This window comes from Phyllostomus discolor, chromosome 6 (genome assembly GCF_004126475.2).
Source record: "Phyllostomus discolor isolate MPI-MPIP mPhyDis1 chromosome 6, mPhyDis1.pri.v3, whole genome shotgun sequence".
Taxonomy (NCBI): Eukaryota; Metazoa; Chordata; class Mammalia; order Chiroptera; family Phyllostomidae; genus Phyllostomus; species Phyllostomus discolor.
This window is the reverse complement of record NC_040908.2, coordinates 56508720-56521909: the sequence shown is the minus strand read 5'-3', so window position 1 is coordinate 56521909 and position 13190 is coordinate 56508720. Positions and strand designations below refer to the sequence as shown.

At 37.0% G+C, this 13190-nt stretch overlaps 1 protein-coding gene and 1 pseudogene across 3 annotated transcripts in view; one reads left to right on the top strand and one right to left on the bottom strand.

Moving 5' to 3' along the window:
* Nucleotides 1-13190, bottom strand: part of CTNNA2 (catenin alpha 2) — a 1115426-nt gene that overhangs the window by 801574 nt on the left and 300662 nt on the right. The window lies entirely within an intron of this gene.
* On the top strand, nt 3235-3910 carry LOC114500808 (annotated as a pseudogene).

Sequence of the window (13190 nt, the reverse complement as noted above, 5' to 3'; positions counted from 1 at the left end):
ACGGTCAATTTAAGCGCCGCTTGTCTATACTACTTTGCATTCCCTTGGCTATAGAAGCTAGGTTACATAGTTTTGTTATTCCAAATAATACTCTGTCTTTTAAATCCTCGATTAAATATTAAACTGAGATCAATAAGTATAATTCTTAAATTGATTGCATTTATTCATTCTAATCTTTAAAAAATATTAGTCTAAAAATATAGCATAACTCTATTAAATGAAATCTTATTTTTTCACTATTCTGGATAACAGGGAAAGGGCCAATCAATATAGGGGACTTGATCAAGTAATATCATAATATATACTTAAAACTGGTCCTAATCACAAACATCTTAGAATAAATCCTGCATAACATTATTCTTTTTTCCTTTAAGCTTAGCGATTTTCTAAAAATAAAATCAACTTCCTTTGGAAATTATAAAGGTCTGAGCAATAAAGCATAAATCTTTTAGAAGACCTGGGTTATTTCCCCATAGACTAAACCTGCATTTTCAAACATTGATTTTTTAAAAAATACCTCTTCCCAGTTTCTAACCATAAATCATGAAGGGAGACTATATTAGGGACTGGGGAGTAAGAAGATAATGAATGGGCTAAGAAAGAAAAATGTTGATCCCTGACATCCTCCCCACATACATCTAAAAAAACAAAATCACACAATGCATCTTCCCATCTACACCGCTCTGCCATCATGCTCAGCATTGGTGAATGGTATGTTAAGGGGTGAACTGTGCCCCCCTCCCAAAAGACACATCAAAGTCCTAACCTCCAGTCCCTATGATCGTGGTCTTATTTGACTCTGTATAAATGTAATCAAGTTAGGATGAGGTCATACTGAATTAGGGTGTGCCCTGATCCAGTCATATGACTGGTGTTCTTATGAGAAGAGAAGAGACCAGATAACAGACACTCAAAGGGAGAACACCAAATAGGGACAGTGGCAGAGACCAAACTACTAAAGCTGCAAGTAAAGTGACACCAAAGGTTGCCAGCAAACCACCAGAAGCTAGGAAAGGGCAAGGAAGGACTATCCCCTCCAGACTTCAGAGGGACCATGGCCTTGCCAACACTTTGATGTTGGATGTCTGGCCTCCAGAACAGTGAGATAATACATTTCTGTTATTTGAAGCAATCCAGTTTGTGGTAACTTACCTTATTACAGAAGCCCTAGGAAATTGATAGAAAAAAAGATAGGTGTAATCCCTTTGTGAGAAATACTGAATTTTAAAAACTATTTTTAATATATCCTGCAATCTCAGCTTTGGTTGTTAGATCAGCCTGCAAGATGACCCACAAGAGTTTGGGCAGAACTCATTGAAATTCACTCTCAGTAAAATTTAGTCATCCAGGTACTAGCTTTCCAGAATCTCAAGTTTCTCTCATGACTGCTGACCCAAAAGTAGGCAGAGTTGCAATGTAACCAATTTAAGAAGTGAAAAGCAGCTTCCCTGAGTGCTGAGGAAAAGAGACATATTGTCAAGAGGATCTGATGCTCCAAAGATTAAATCCAAAGGGCTCTTAATGGCTGTCATGCTGTGATTGACAGGAGTTGTCTGAGAAAAGCCTTCCCTTCTATGGAGGGCTGGGAAGTGAGCCAGAAGTGGCAGGAAGCAGAAGAAACAAGAAATGGGAAAACTGGAGATCTGTAATGGCTGCAATTAGAAATGATATTAGAAATGATGCTGGGGCAGTGAGTGAGCAGTGGAGACAACGTGGGGAGTCAAAGATGGAGGCAGTTCTGTAGCACAGCATGCTCAGGCATGCATTTTTAGGTCTCACCTCTAGCAGCCTCACTCTCTCTGAGACACACAGAAGACATGGGTCAGCTTGGCAGCATGTATGGGCAAATACATAAGGTGATACTGCCTGATAGGCACCCACAGGAGCAAGCCAAGCTAAGGGGATATGAACCATGCAGTAGCTCACTGTACTTGGTAACTATGGTAGTCACTCCAAAGAAGACTTAAAAATGACTGAAATGTTCCATAATTCCCCTGCCTTTCTTGGCAGATAAATTTTATCCACAAATTTCACTGCTATTCCAAATATAAAATTGCATTGGTAATATGATTGAAAGATGAAAACCAGATCCATCGATGAATTCAGTAATACTTGTAAACATAGTGTGCTAGAGCCCTCAAAGAGCAACTGCTGGCCGTATTCCACGACTCTGGCCCCCTATGGCACGGTCAGTTGCCAGGTTAGTGACGTGCATCAAGACAAAAAAACATACACATAAAGATGGAATTTTTACTTTTATTTTTGTCCAAAATTCCAATAAATGTCAAACAGTAAAAAGTTCTTTATAAACAGATCATAGTCTAGTGTAATATTTGTAACTTACCTTTAATATCCCCAAAATAATACTAGTGGTATTTGTTGAATTATACTCATACTGAGTATCCATTATGTGCCAGGAACTATGCTAGCCGATAATGATAGTGACAATAATGCTTAGTGTACATCTATCTCCAAAATCCCTAAGGCCTAATAAATAGTTATATGTAATCAAAGTTTTCCCTAAGGCTACTGAGAAAACTGAAATGACAAATAATAATGAAAAAAATGTTAAGTCAAGGCAGATGACATGTGACCAAGTGATGATTTCATAAAGATAAGAAATAGAACTTAGAAAGAAGGGCTTCTTTAGTATTTCAGTCATTGTCTAGAAAATACACAACATGTATTCTACTTGCTGCACATCTATATGAAGAAAAAAAGACAATAATCTAAAATCTAATTCATGTCAGTTATTGTCCCAGGAAAACAAATTCCAAGGCAACAACCAGCACTATATTCAATCAGGTACTCATCAGAAATGCAACCAAAATCCAAGTACAACATGAGGGTTCATGTTTATGATGAGGTCCCTGAGGCAGTGAAAAAATATTTACAGATAAAGTTTTATCATTATAGTCATTTAAAATGAAACAAAAGAAACTTGCCCTGGCTGGCGTAGCTCAGTGGATTGAGCGCAGGCTTGCGAACCAAAGTGTCACAGGTTCGATTCCCAGCCAGGGTACATTCCTGGGTTGCAGGCCATAACCCCCAGCAACCGCACATTGATGTTTCTCTCTCTCTCTCTATCTCCCTCCCTTCCCTCTCCAAACATAAATAAATAAAATTAAAAAAAAAAGAAACTTAAACTATAAATTCCTAAGAATAAAACTAACTTAAAGGATAAAAACCTTTAAGGAGGAAATTATAAAAGTATTGAAATACATAAAATGAAACATGAGGGGACATTTGGAATTGCAAGGAGTTAGTGTGTATGCCGGTTGCCATAACAACAGGCAGCAGAGTCTTTTGTCGAGGGCCTCCAACCTTTAGAAGGCAAACAGGGCATCAACTGCCCAGTGAAAAAGGGTGAGTCCTAAGCCAGAGCTTACTGCAGAGCAGGTACAGGGTATCTGGCTAGCTTTTGATTTCCTCAATACTGATTCAATTGGGACTATCGATGTGAAGGAACTTCAGGTGTCAATGACAGCACTGGGCTTTGAACTCAAGAAAGAAGAGATTAAGAAAATGATAAGTGAAATTGATAAGGAAGGGACAGGAAAATGGACTTCAATGACTTTTTGACTGCAATGACATAGAGAATGTCTGAGAAAGATACCAAAGAAAAAATCCTGAAAGTTTTCAAGCTCTTTGATGATGATAAAACTGGGGAGATACCGTTCAACAATCTAAAACTCATAGCCTAGGAGTTGGGTGAGAACCCCACTGATGAGCACCTGCAGGAAATAACTGATGAAGCTGATGGAGATGGAGACGGAGAAGTTAATGAGCAACAGTTCCTACATATCATGGAAAAGATTAGCCTTTATGAAGATTATTCTCTTCTTTTCTAGTGCAAGCACACATAACTAGATTTAGTGCCTACTGCTGTGTGAAACCTGGTTTTTGAGAACATGAATTTTCCCCCCTTGATTTTCCTATATAACTTTAGTAATTACCTCAGATCTGTTTTACACTTTTGCAAGTGTTCTTTGACAGTAAAGTTCTTTGGGAGGTGACCTGCTGCTTACTTTAATTCCCCAAAGCAGAACCAAAGCACATTGGCGTGAAGGGTCTGAAAGCTCCCACCCACCTGCTGTTCTGCCTTGTAGCGCTTCTCTTTTCATGAGTTCCCACATTTGTGCCACCACAGCCATGGGCATCTCTTGGATGGTTCTGATTTTCATTGATACTTGAGTGTAGCTTGCTCTTTTAAAAAAATCCAGTGAACTTTCTCACTTGCATTTGGATGCATTTTGTTATTTGTTTGGTCTTTAAAATAAAACCTTTCTTATTTTGAAAAAAAAAAACATGAAATGATGGAGAAATATACCCTCATAATAATTATAACTCAATATTTAAATATGGAAATTCTTTGCAAATTGATCTATAAATTTAATGCAACCATAATCAAAATCCCAACAAAGTTCTATTATAGAGAAATTAATAAGACGATATGAAAAATCAGATTGAGGAACAAAGGGCCAATAAAGCATAACCAAGATGATTCTGAAGAACAACAAAAAAGGATGAGGTCTTGCCCTGTCACATCTCAATATACACTAATGAACTATGGCAATTTAGCCAAAGTGGTGTATATGCAGAGACTGACCAGTAGGATAGAATGAAATGCCTTAGAAATGAGACATATGACAAATAGGAGAGAAATGAACTGTTCCACTGGTACTAAATACTGAGTATAAATAGAAATAATAATACAAGTAGATCAAATAAAAATCAAAGAGTAAAAATAATAAAAGCAAAACTTTTAAACATTAAGAAAAATATTTAGAAATATGTATTTATGATATTGGAATAGGAAATAATTTCTTAAAACACTCAACAAATAAAAGATCAATAAAATAAAGTAAATTATAATTTTATAAATCTTTACATAAGAAACAGACATGAACAAGTTGAAAATATTAGTAACTGACCAGGAGTACCTGTTTGCAAAAAATATATAAAATGCAAAATTTGAATATCCAAAATATATTATTTTAGATGAAGAGGCACAAACAACCCAATGAAAAAATAATCAAAGAAAATGAAAGATGGCAGGCCCAAATGCCTGATAAATGTATGAAAAGCCTGACAAAAGAAGTAGAATTTAAATTAACAGTATGATACTATTTTGTACCCATTAGGTTGAGGGGGAAAAAAAAAACACTAAACACTTTGATGAAATTTAGCAAGTATGTTGAAAACAGGAAATCCTATAAACTACTAGGAGGAGCATAAATTGTTACAACTACTTTAGAGATTATTTTCACACTCTTTGGTAAAGGTGAATAGTACAGGCCCTAGGACTCAGCGATTCTATGTTTAGTCAGCTTACAAGAGGGGGAAAAAAAGATCTAAGACAAATCAGTCAGTTATTGTCCCAGGAAAGCAAGTTCCAGAACAGCTCTAAGAGCTTATACCTGTTTACTGGCTGTGTTATTTAACAATTATACTTCCAGGCATATTCCCACGAGACACTCTTGTACTTGTTCTAATAAGCACAGAAAGATTTGTTTATTGCAGTTCTGTGTATTATCGGCAGATATTGGAAATGCCCCAAATGCTCAACAATAGTAAAATAATAAATCTGTGCTTCCAATGGAATAATTTAATGAATTATAGAAAATCAGCTATGTTCCTTTAGTTAGGTTAGAAAAATGTAATTTGGTAAATGATAGTTCCAGGATAATACTACTAATGTAAATAAATATTAAAGAGATTTCAAGTAATAATATATATTATTTATGAATGGATATATAGATTCATGGCAAGACTGCTCTACTGTAGGGGTTAAGAAAGAGAAAGAGATCTCTTCCAAGAACATCTGTTTCATGGGTTCGTAACTGGCACTAAGGGGATGACATAGTGCACATTAATGTGAGCACACTGGCTTTTCTGGGCAACATGCAAAGAAGAGCAAGAAATCAATACTTAGAAAGTGGAAAGATATTCCCCACCAGCCTTCAGGGATATTTAGTTCCAATCCCCTCTTCGTCCAAAGACTGTGTTGTCTGGGAGAGGTAATGATTACTGGAATGAGTTCTTAACTGACAATTTTCACTAAAATTCACTGTCAGAAAAGGGAGAAGAGTATCAAGATCATTGATTTTGATTGGGCAAAGAGTCCAACAACTGGAGGCATTCCTGTGTAGTTAAGGGAAAGTAAAGTGAAAAGGTACTGCACTCCTAGGCCGGTTCCCAGAGGGAACAGAGGGCAGGAGTGGAGCTGGGGGCAGCGGCATTGGAAGACAGACTCTTTCTGCTCACTATTTGCCCTAGGGCCCGCGTACCTTTTTAATGTAACTCTATTTTCAGTCACAGCATTAAAAACTCTCTTGACATCCATGGAATTGGGTTCTACATATCAAGCTTTTGAGTTAATTCCCAAAATCTGATTCCACAAGACAGTCCACTCTTTGTTTGTGTTTTGTGAGCTTCCAAATTTATACATATATTAAAATGTTTACAAATTCACCTTTCCTAAGGAATTAATGTTGGCTAACATTTAAATCAGTATCATTTCCTGGGACCAAAACAAGCAAAAAAGGATAACTATGATCAGAGGCAGCAGAAGACAAAATACGATTTAAAACGTGTAAGAACCACATATACACAATGGTTGATGGAGAAATGGCTGGATAGACTGTTGACACTGGTACATCTGTTACTCGCACTGTTGAAGAACCACCTAGAGAGCCTTGTGTAAGCATGCAAGAAGCCTTCAACAAATGCTTATTCCGTTTAATATTCATTGAGCTCAGGAGCGCATGTGCTGTGACTGAATGCCGAAATGAAATCACGGACAGGCGCGCTTTGGTTTAGATGCATATGAAAACAAAGCGCCGATGCTCAGTCTCTCCCAGGGTCTCTTCCAGCAAAAACAAAGTGAGATACGACCAATGCCTGAACTATCTACATAAGGATAATGGCCAGAAACTGAACACCAGAAAACAGCCAAGTTCATGAAAGGAAAGGAAAGACAAAAACTAATGTCCATGCAAATCAAGCAATATTTATGAGAGAAAGCATATTTGTTATTTGGCTGCCATAAAATAAGCTCCTTCGCTAAAGTTAAGGGGAAAGCATAGTGACAAATTGTTAATGTGGCAAATCTGCCATGAAGTGAAGAGCACAGGGTCAGTAAATGCTTTATAAAAGTGAGGGAGGCCTGAATCCAAGTCAGAACATTCACCACAGGGGAGTAATCAAGTATTGTTTCAGATAATAGCTATGGAACACTTTCAAGTTCCTGTAGGTAGTGTGAGAGTGTTTCCTTTCACACTCTGTTGAACACTGAATGTGGCCATAGGCAAAGCAGGCCATCCATTTCAGAAATGTGCCAAGAGTGATGAATGAGGTTGAATTTGGGGTACATCACAGAACTAGCAAGCACAGGGCCCAACTGAGAAGCCTGGTTAGGGAAATGATGATAGCCACTTTACTATAGAGCCGAAACCTGAGAAAATGCCAAGTGCTTTTAGAAATTAGTAAACTAAAATATGCCTGAGAAGATCATTGGAGAAAACTGGAAACGTGAAGAATCAAAAAGAAAACCAAATCAAACAAAATGCAGAAACTGTGAATCATATGCATGAAATTACTGGAATATTTGTAATGAATTAGAGGTCACAATAAGTAGCAGATGACAAGAAATACGAGAGTGCAAACTTTTATTTTTTAATTGAAGGGTAGAACACTGAAATTGCACTACTAATGTTTTTTAAAATTTTTTCAAACATGTGTACTCTTATGAATAAACATTGAGGACAAAAGAATCCAACTAGTCCAGTGGGAGGAGGAATTAGAAATGAGGCATGAGGAAAGAGCCAAATTACCAATCACCTCGCATCAACCTTCATAAAGAAAAAGCTGGAATGCTACTGAAATGAGTTATCACATGTCCACTATGATTTTAGGGTCGAATTGTATTGAGACAAAAATGTAGAACAAATTTCATGGTTCTTGAACTATGTAAAGCAACACAGACAGAAAAATAATTTGTTTATCTAAAAAAATAGAAAAGGTTTAAAAACCAATTCTGTACTGTTAACATTAAGGAGCAGAATGATAAAGGGCCTTAAAATATTATAAATATGATTACTCTAAAAGTGGCTTAAGAGGAAAAATGAAAAAATTCAGAACTATGCTATTCTTCAAGGAGAAAAAAAATAAACATTTTCCTTATTTTTCTTATTCTTAAATTTATTTAGTATTTTTAGTCTAAGTATTAGACCCAACATTTAATAGATCTTATAAAGATCTACTTTACTTGAGAAACTTATAATTCATTTATAAGAAGAAACCAGATTTTTTTTTCTGAAAATGACTAAGCACAGTATAGTAATTTAGCCTGTTAGGTTCATATTGACCAATGAGACAGAGTGATTTATGGTTTTCAAAATTATGTGCTGAAAAGAAAAAAAGAGGGGTGGGGATGAGGAGTGGCAATATGTCATCTTTGTAATTAAAAGCACTCAAAGACAAGCCACTTAACATAGTGCCTTTTTCAATTATCTTGAAATAGTAATTCTTATATTTTGTAACATACACATTTTACATTATAGTAAGCTTGGCATTCTGGCAGAACAGAATAATAAAACAATGCCTTTGAAGACTCACAGGGTAACTTTTTGAGAAGTGTCAGAACACAGTAATAGGAATGGGCATCAGATCAAACCTGGGCAGGTGGAATTGAATTTGTGGCCTCCATAAACACCAGGGCCATCCTTTTTACAGCCGGCATTTGTCATTTTGAACGGAAGCCTGGAGCTCTCGTTTTCTGCTTCCTGCTTCTAGACCAGCTTGTCAGGCACCTCAGGGGAGGAGCCATAATGCTTTCATTATCTTCCTGGGGTAGATCACAAGGTCAAGTACAGGTGAACATTAAATAAATGCTCTAGAATGATGAGAGCCAAGATCATGCCTGGACAACAGTGTGAAGTAGAAAAAAGTTTCCCTTGGGAGTCCCAGGATTCTTGTTCTGGTTTATTTATTTATTTATTTTTAATTTAAAGATTTTATCCATTTATTTTCAGAGAGGGAAGGGAGGGAGAATGAGAGAGAGAGAGAAACATCAATGTGCAGTTGCTGGGGGCCATGGCCTACAACCCAGGCATGTGCCCTGACTGGGAATCAAACCTGCAATACTTTGGTTCACAGCCCACACTCAATCCACTGAGCTACACCAGCCAGGGTTGGTTTTGATTTTTATAATTTTTATTTGTTCATTTCTTGCCCACACCACTTCCCCTTTTAGGCGTCCACTAGCCCACAACTGGTTACCACTTACCTACTCACTCACCCACTCCCCTGCATAGCCAATCCTGCTGGGCACCAGCCCATAGCCCCCAGAATTTCCCTTTGCCTTGCACACTGCCTTCCAAGTCAGCAGCAGGACTCTGCCCGGGCCTTTTTCTGGACTTCAGAGTAGAAGTGGCAGAGAGATAATTCACTTCTACATGCACTACCAGCTCATAACCAATGACAGACAAGAGTTGATATTTCTTGCATAAATATTCCATTTCCTTTAGACGTTTCAGTAGGATCACTCTGAGATGAGTTTTACACTGTATTTCAGAGGTTCAGTGATACAGCAGAAGCTGTTGTTGGCTGTCTGCCCATGTCTGTCTCTGTCTTCAGTTCCCTGTCAATGTTTTCTGGGATCATCTCCAAAATTAATTACTTGTACTGGAATCCTTCCTCAAAGTCAGCTTCTGGGGTAACAAAACAGACATTCTCCAATCAATCTGGTATCATTAAATAATGGAATAAGGTCACATATACCTCAGCATATATTTAGACTTGTACATTTTGCCTGAATATTTTGAGCATATTGTATCTGAAGTCATCTATGTAAGGGAAAACAAACTGTAATTGTTAAAAAGACATGACTAAGCAGGTGAATAGGGGGCATTTTACAGGAGTAGATTATTCACATAAGGAATAAGCAGTTTCCCACTGTTTCTCCCTGCAGAGCCATCTCTGATCACCAGAAGTAAGATTCAATTATTTGAAATAAGTATAGCATGTTCTTTTTAAGTGGTCAGATGCCAATGGTCTTCATCCTCAAGCAGAAGCTGGCCTCTCTCAAAAAACTGGCAGGGGTCGGGGGGAGGGGTCCTAAATGTTTCACTGAAGCACATCAGTGAACCCAGCAAGAGGCAACTCAGGTTGAAGCTTTTTGACAGTTTCAATCAATCTAAACAATGTTTTCAGTTTGGGCAATTTAGACAACAACCCCAATTCAGACCAGTGGTTTCTTAGTCTTAAGTGTGTACCAGAATCACCTGGAAGGCTTGTGCAAATGCAGAATTTCTGATTCATTAGATCTGATGTGGGAAAGAGAATCTGCATTTCTAACAAGTTTTCAGGTGATGCAGATGCTGTTTGTTGAGGAATTGCGCATTGAAAATCATAACTGTAGTCAATTTTTATATTCTCCTTTTAAATATTGCATCTTTAAACTCAACAGACTCTTCTGCACTACCTTCAGTAAACACAGCCAAGAGCAGACACCTTTTTTTTGCTAGGATTTTCCTCCCTTTTGATTTACTGGCTGCCTGAAAGGCAATGCATTACTTCACAAGTGATCCTTAGCATAGTTTTTTCCATATTCTTTCTTGCAAGCTAAAGTCACCTTCTCCTTTAAGCCATCACTCTATATAGTAAAAGTAAATTCTCCACAATCAGTCACCAACAAAGGTAATTTTCTGCCAGGCAATGAATATGACAAATATGATCCCTGCAGTAAGTTGTGTTTGCATTATTTTGTATGTATTAGTTTATAAATGAGCATAAATAAAATGCTGTAGTAATCATAATGGTTATATCTCAAAAATGTTGCATCTTAGAATTCATTGGCAAAGATAGCATTCAGCAGTATGTTGAAAGTCTTGTCTTTTCCATAGAAATAAGATACCAAAAATAAAGGACCTTTAACTTATTTTAATATAACAACTTGAAGAGAAAAATTATCAAATGCCCAAGATCTTTAATAAAAAATCAACTGATGCAAAAAGTTATTACCTTCTCATAGCTTCCTTTTAACCTCATATGTAAGTCCCTGCTTATACTCCGTAATGTAACACAATGTATATAACACAGTATGACTAAAAGGCAATTATACAGGAAGAGATCAACAAAGAAAATAATGTGCAGAAAGCATTTTTTAAGATCCAGAACATAATAATGTTTTAGGTGGACCAGATAAACATTATAAAAATAGCCCTAACCAATGTGGCCTAGTTGGTTGGTCATCGTCTTGCACAGTGAAAGGTCACCAGTCAGAGTCTTGGTCAGGTCACATACCTGGGTTGCAGGTTCAGTCCCTGGTTGAGGTATGTAGAAGAGGCAACCAATCAATGTTTCTCTCTCACATTGATGTTTGTCTCCCTTTCTTTCTCCCACCCTTCACCACTCTCTAAAAATAAATCAAAATCTAAACAAATTATAAAAATATATGCTTTATTTGGTTTTCAGAAAATAATGTACTAATACCAATCTGTTTTGATAGAACCTAATTATAGATACCCTACATAGGGTTGCTGGTGTTCACACTCATTTCAGACCCTTTTTTTCTCTTATTCCTTTGCTTGTATAATTTATTATTTCTCTGATTGAAGCATAAGATGAAAAATAATTATGCTCAAGGCTATGGAAAAATATTTTTTCTTTCAAGATCAGGAACAGAGTTACTTTATCTATAGAAAAAAATATCTGTGTGTATGTCCATTGTGAAGCCTAGCTCTTATCCTAGCTGTCTCTTCAGTATTGATACCACCAGACACACTCCTGGCCATCCACCAGGTTCACTGCTCTTGTAGGAAAGCTTTGTCAGTTTTATTTTAGTATCAAGGAAATGGCTCCCCACTCCCCTAGGCCTGCTAACATCCTGGACAACTCCTTGTTGGTTTTCCATCAGCAAGGCAATAAAAGCTTTGCCCAACTTTCAGCGCCATTCTACAAAATGTCCTGATTGATTATTTGCCTTTTAAAAAATTACAATCTAATTGTCTTGTGGGTAGTTTTGTTTAAACAACTTTAAGCTACCACAGCAGTATGAACTTCAGTCTTCCTTGCTCAAGAAACTATATAATTACCATGAGAAATGTCATGCGGCTTTTGCCATAAGCTCAGATGTCTGTAATAGAGTGAACAGAAACTCTAAAGCCAATTTAATGATTCCTCATTGTCTCCCTGAGTCTGGACATGATCTGATTATCTCCTTTCATTGAATTATGCCACTTTTTAAGCCCAACTGAAAGCTTGTCCCAATAAGTCTCTACTCTTCTTCCTTGAGGCTTGTGTTTGGAGGTGATAACACATAAACTCAGAAGGAAGGCAGTACACAGAGCACTCACTGAACAGAATGAAGAAGGCTGAAGGCAATGGAGGACACTGACATTTCTCCAATAGATCTCTCCTATAAGCACATGTGCACACACACGCACACAAATTTTCCTCATTCTTGGCATTATGACTTGTGGCAGCAAGGGACATCCTGAGTTTTATTTCTCAATGGGTCCCAAAAAACACATGAATAAAAATGATAGTGACCACAGATGCTCCAGGAGGCCTTGAGTACTTAGTTTGGATGAGGTCAAACCACCATTGTCTTAGATCCATATAAATGCCCCTACTCTAATTACCCAGACCTTGGAACTGCAGAGGATGCTAAGTCATAATGAAAGATAAACCCCCTCTAGTCTATTTGTACCTGACAATGTCCAGACATTTGTCTCTGATCCAATACATTCTATCTCTTGTTGCATTCAGATAATCTCATCTGAACATTTATCAAATAATTCAATGGGCATAAACGTCACTTAGCTTTCAACACTTTTTCTCAAAATAGGACTTATGAGAGAAATGTACCATGTAAGTAATCACTTATAGAACCTGGAGGGCTCAACTAATTACCATGTAGTTTTTTCTTTTTACTTTGTATTAAGTAATACAGATGTTCAGGATGATACATGGATTAGCATTTCTAATATCTAATTATTTGTATTTGCTATCATATATGTTACTTTGTATCTAGGATATGTTTAATAATAACTTACTTGACACCCCCCAAAACACAAAGGCTAAGAGAAAGAATAGCACTTATAGTTCTTCCATCTCAACATAACATTGTAATATCACACAATATACAGCCAAGCAATATTATATAATGATATCTTGATATTTAT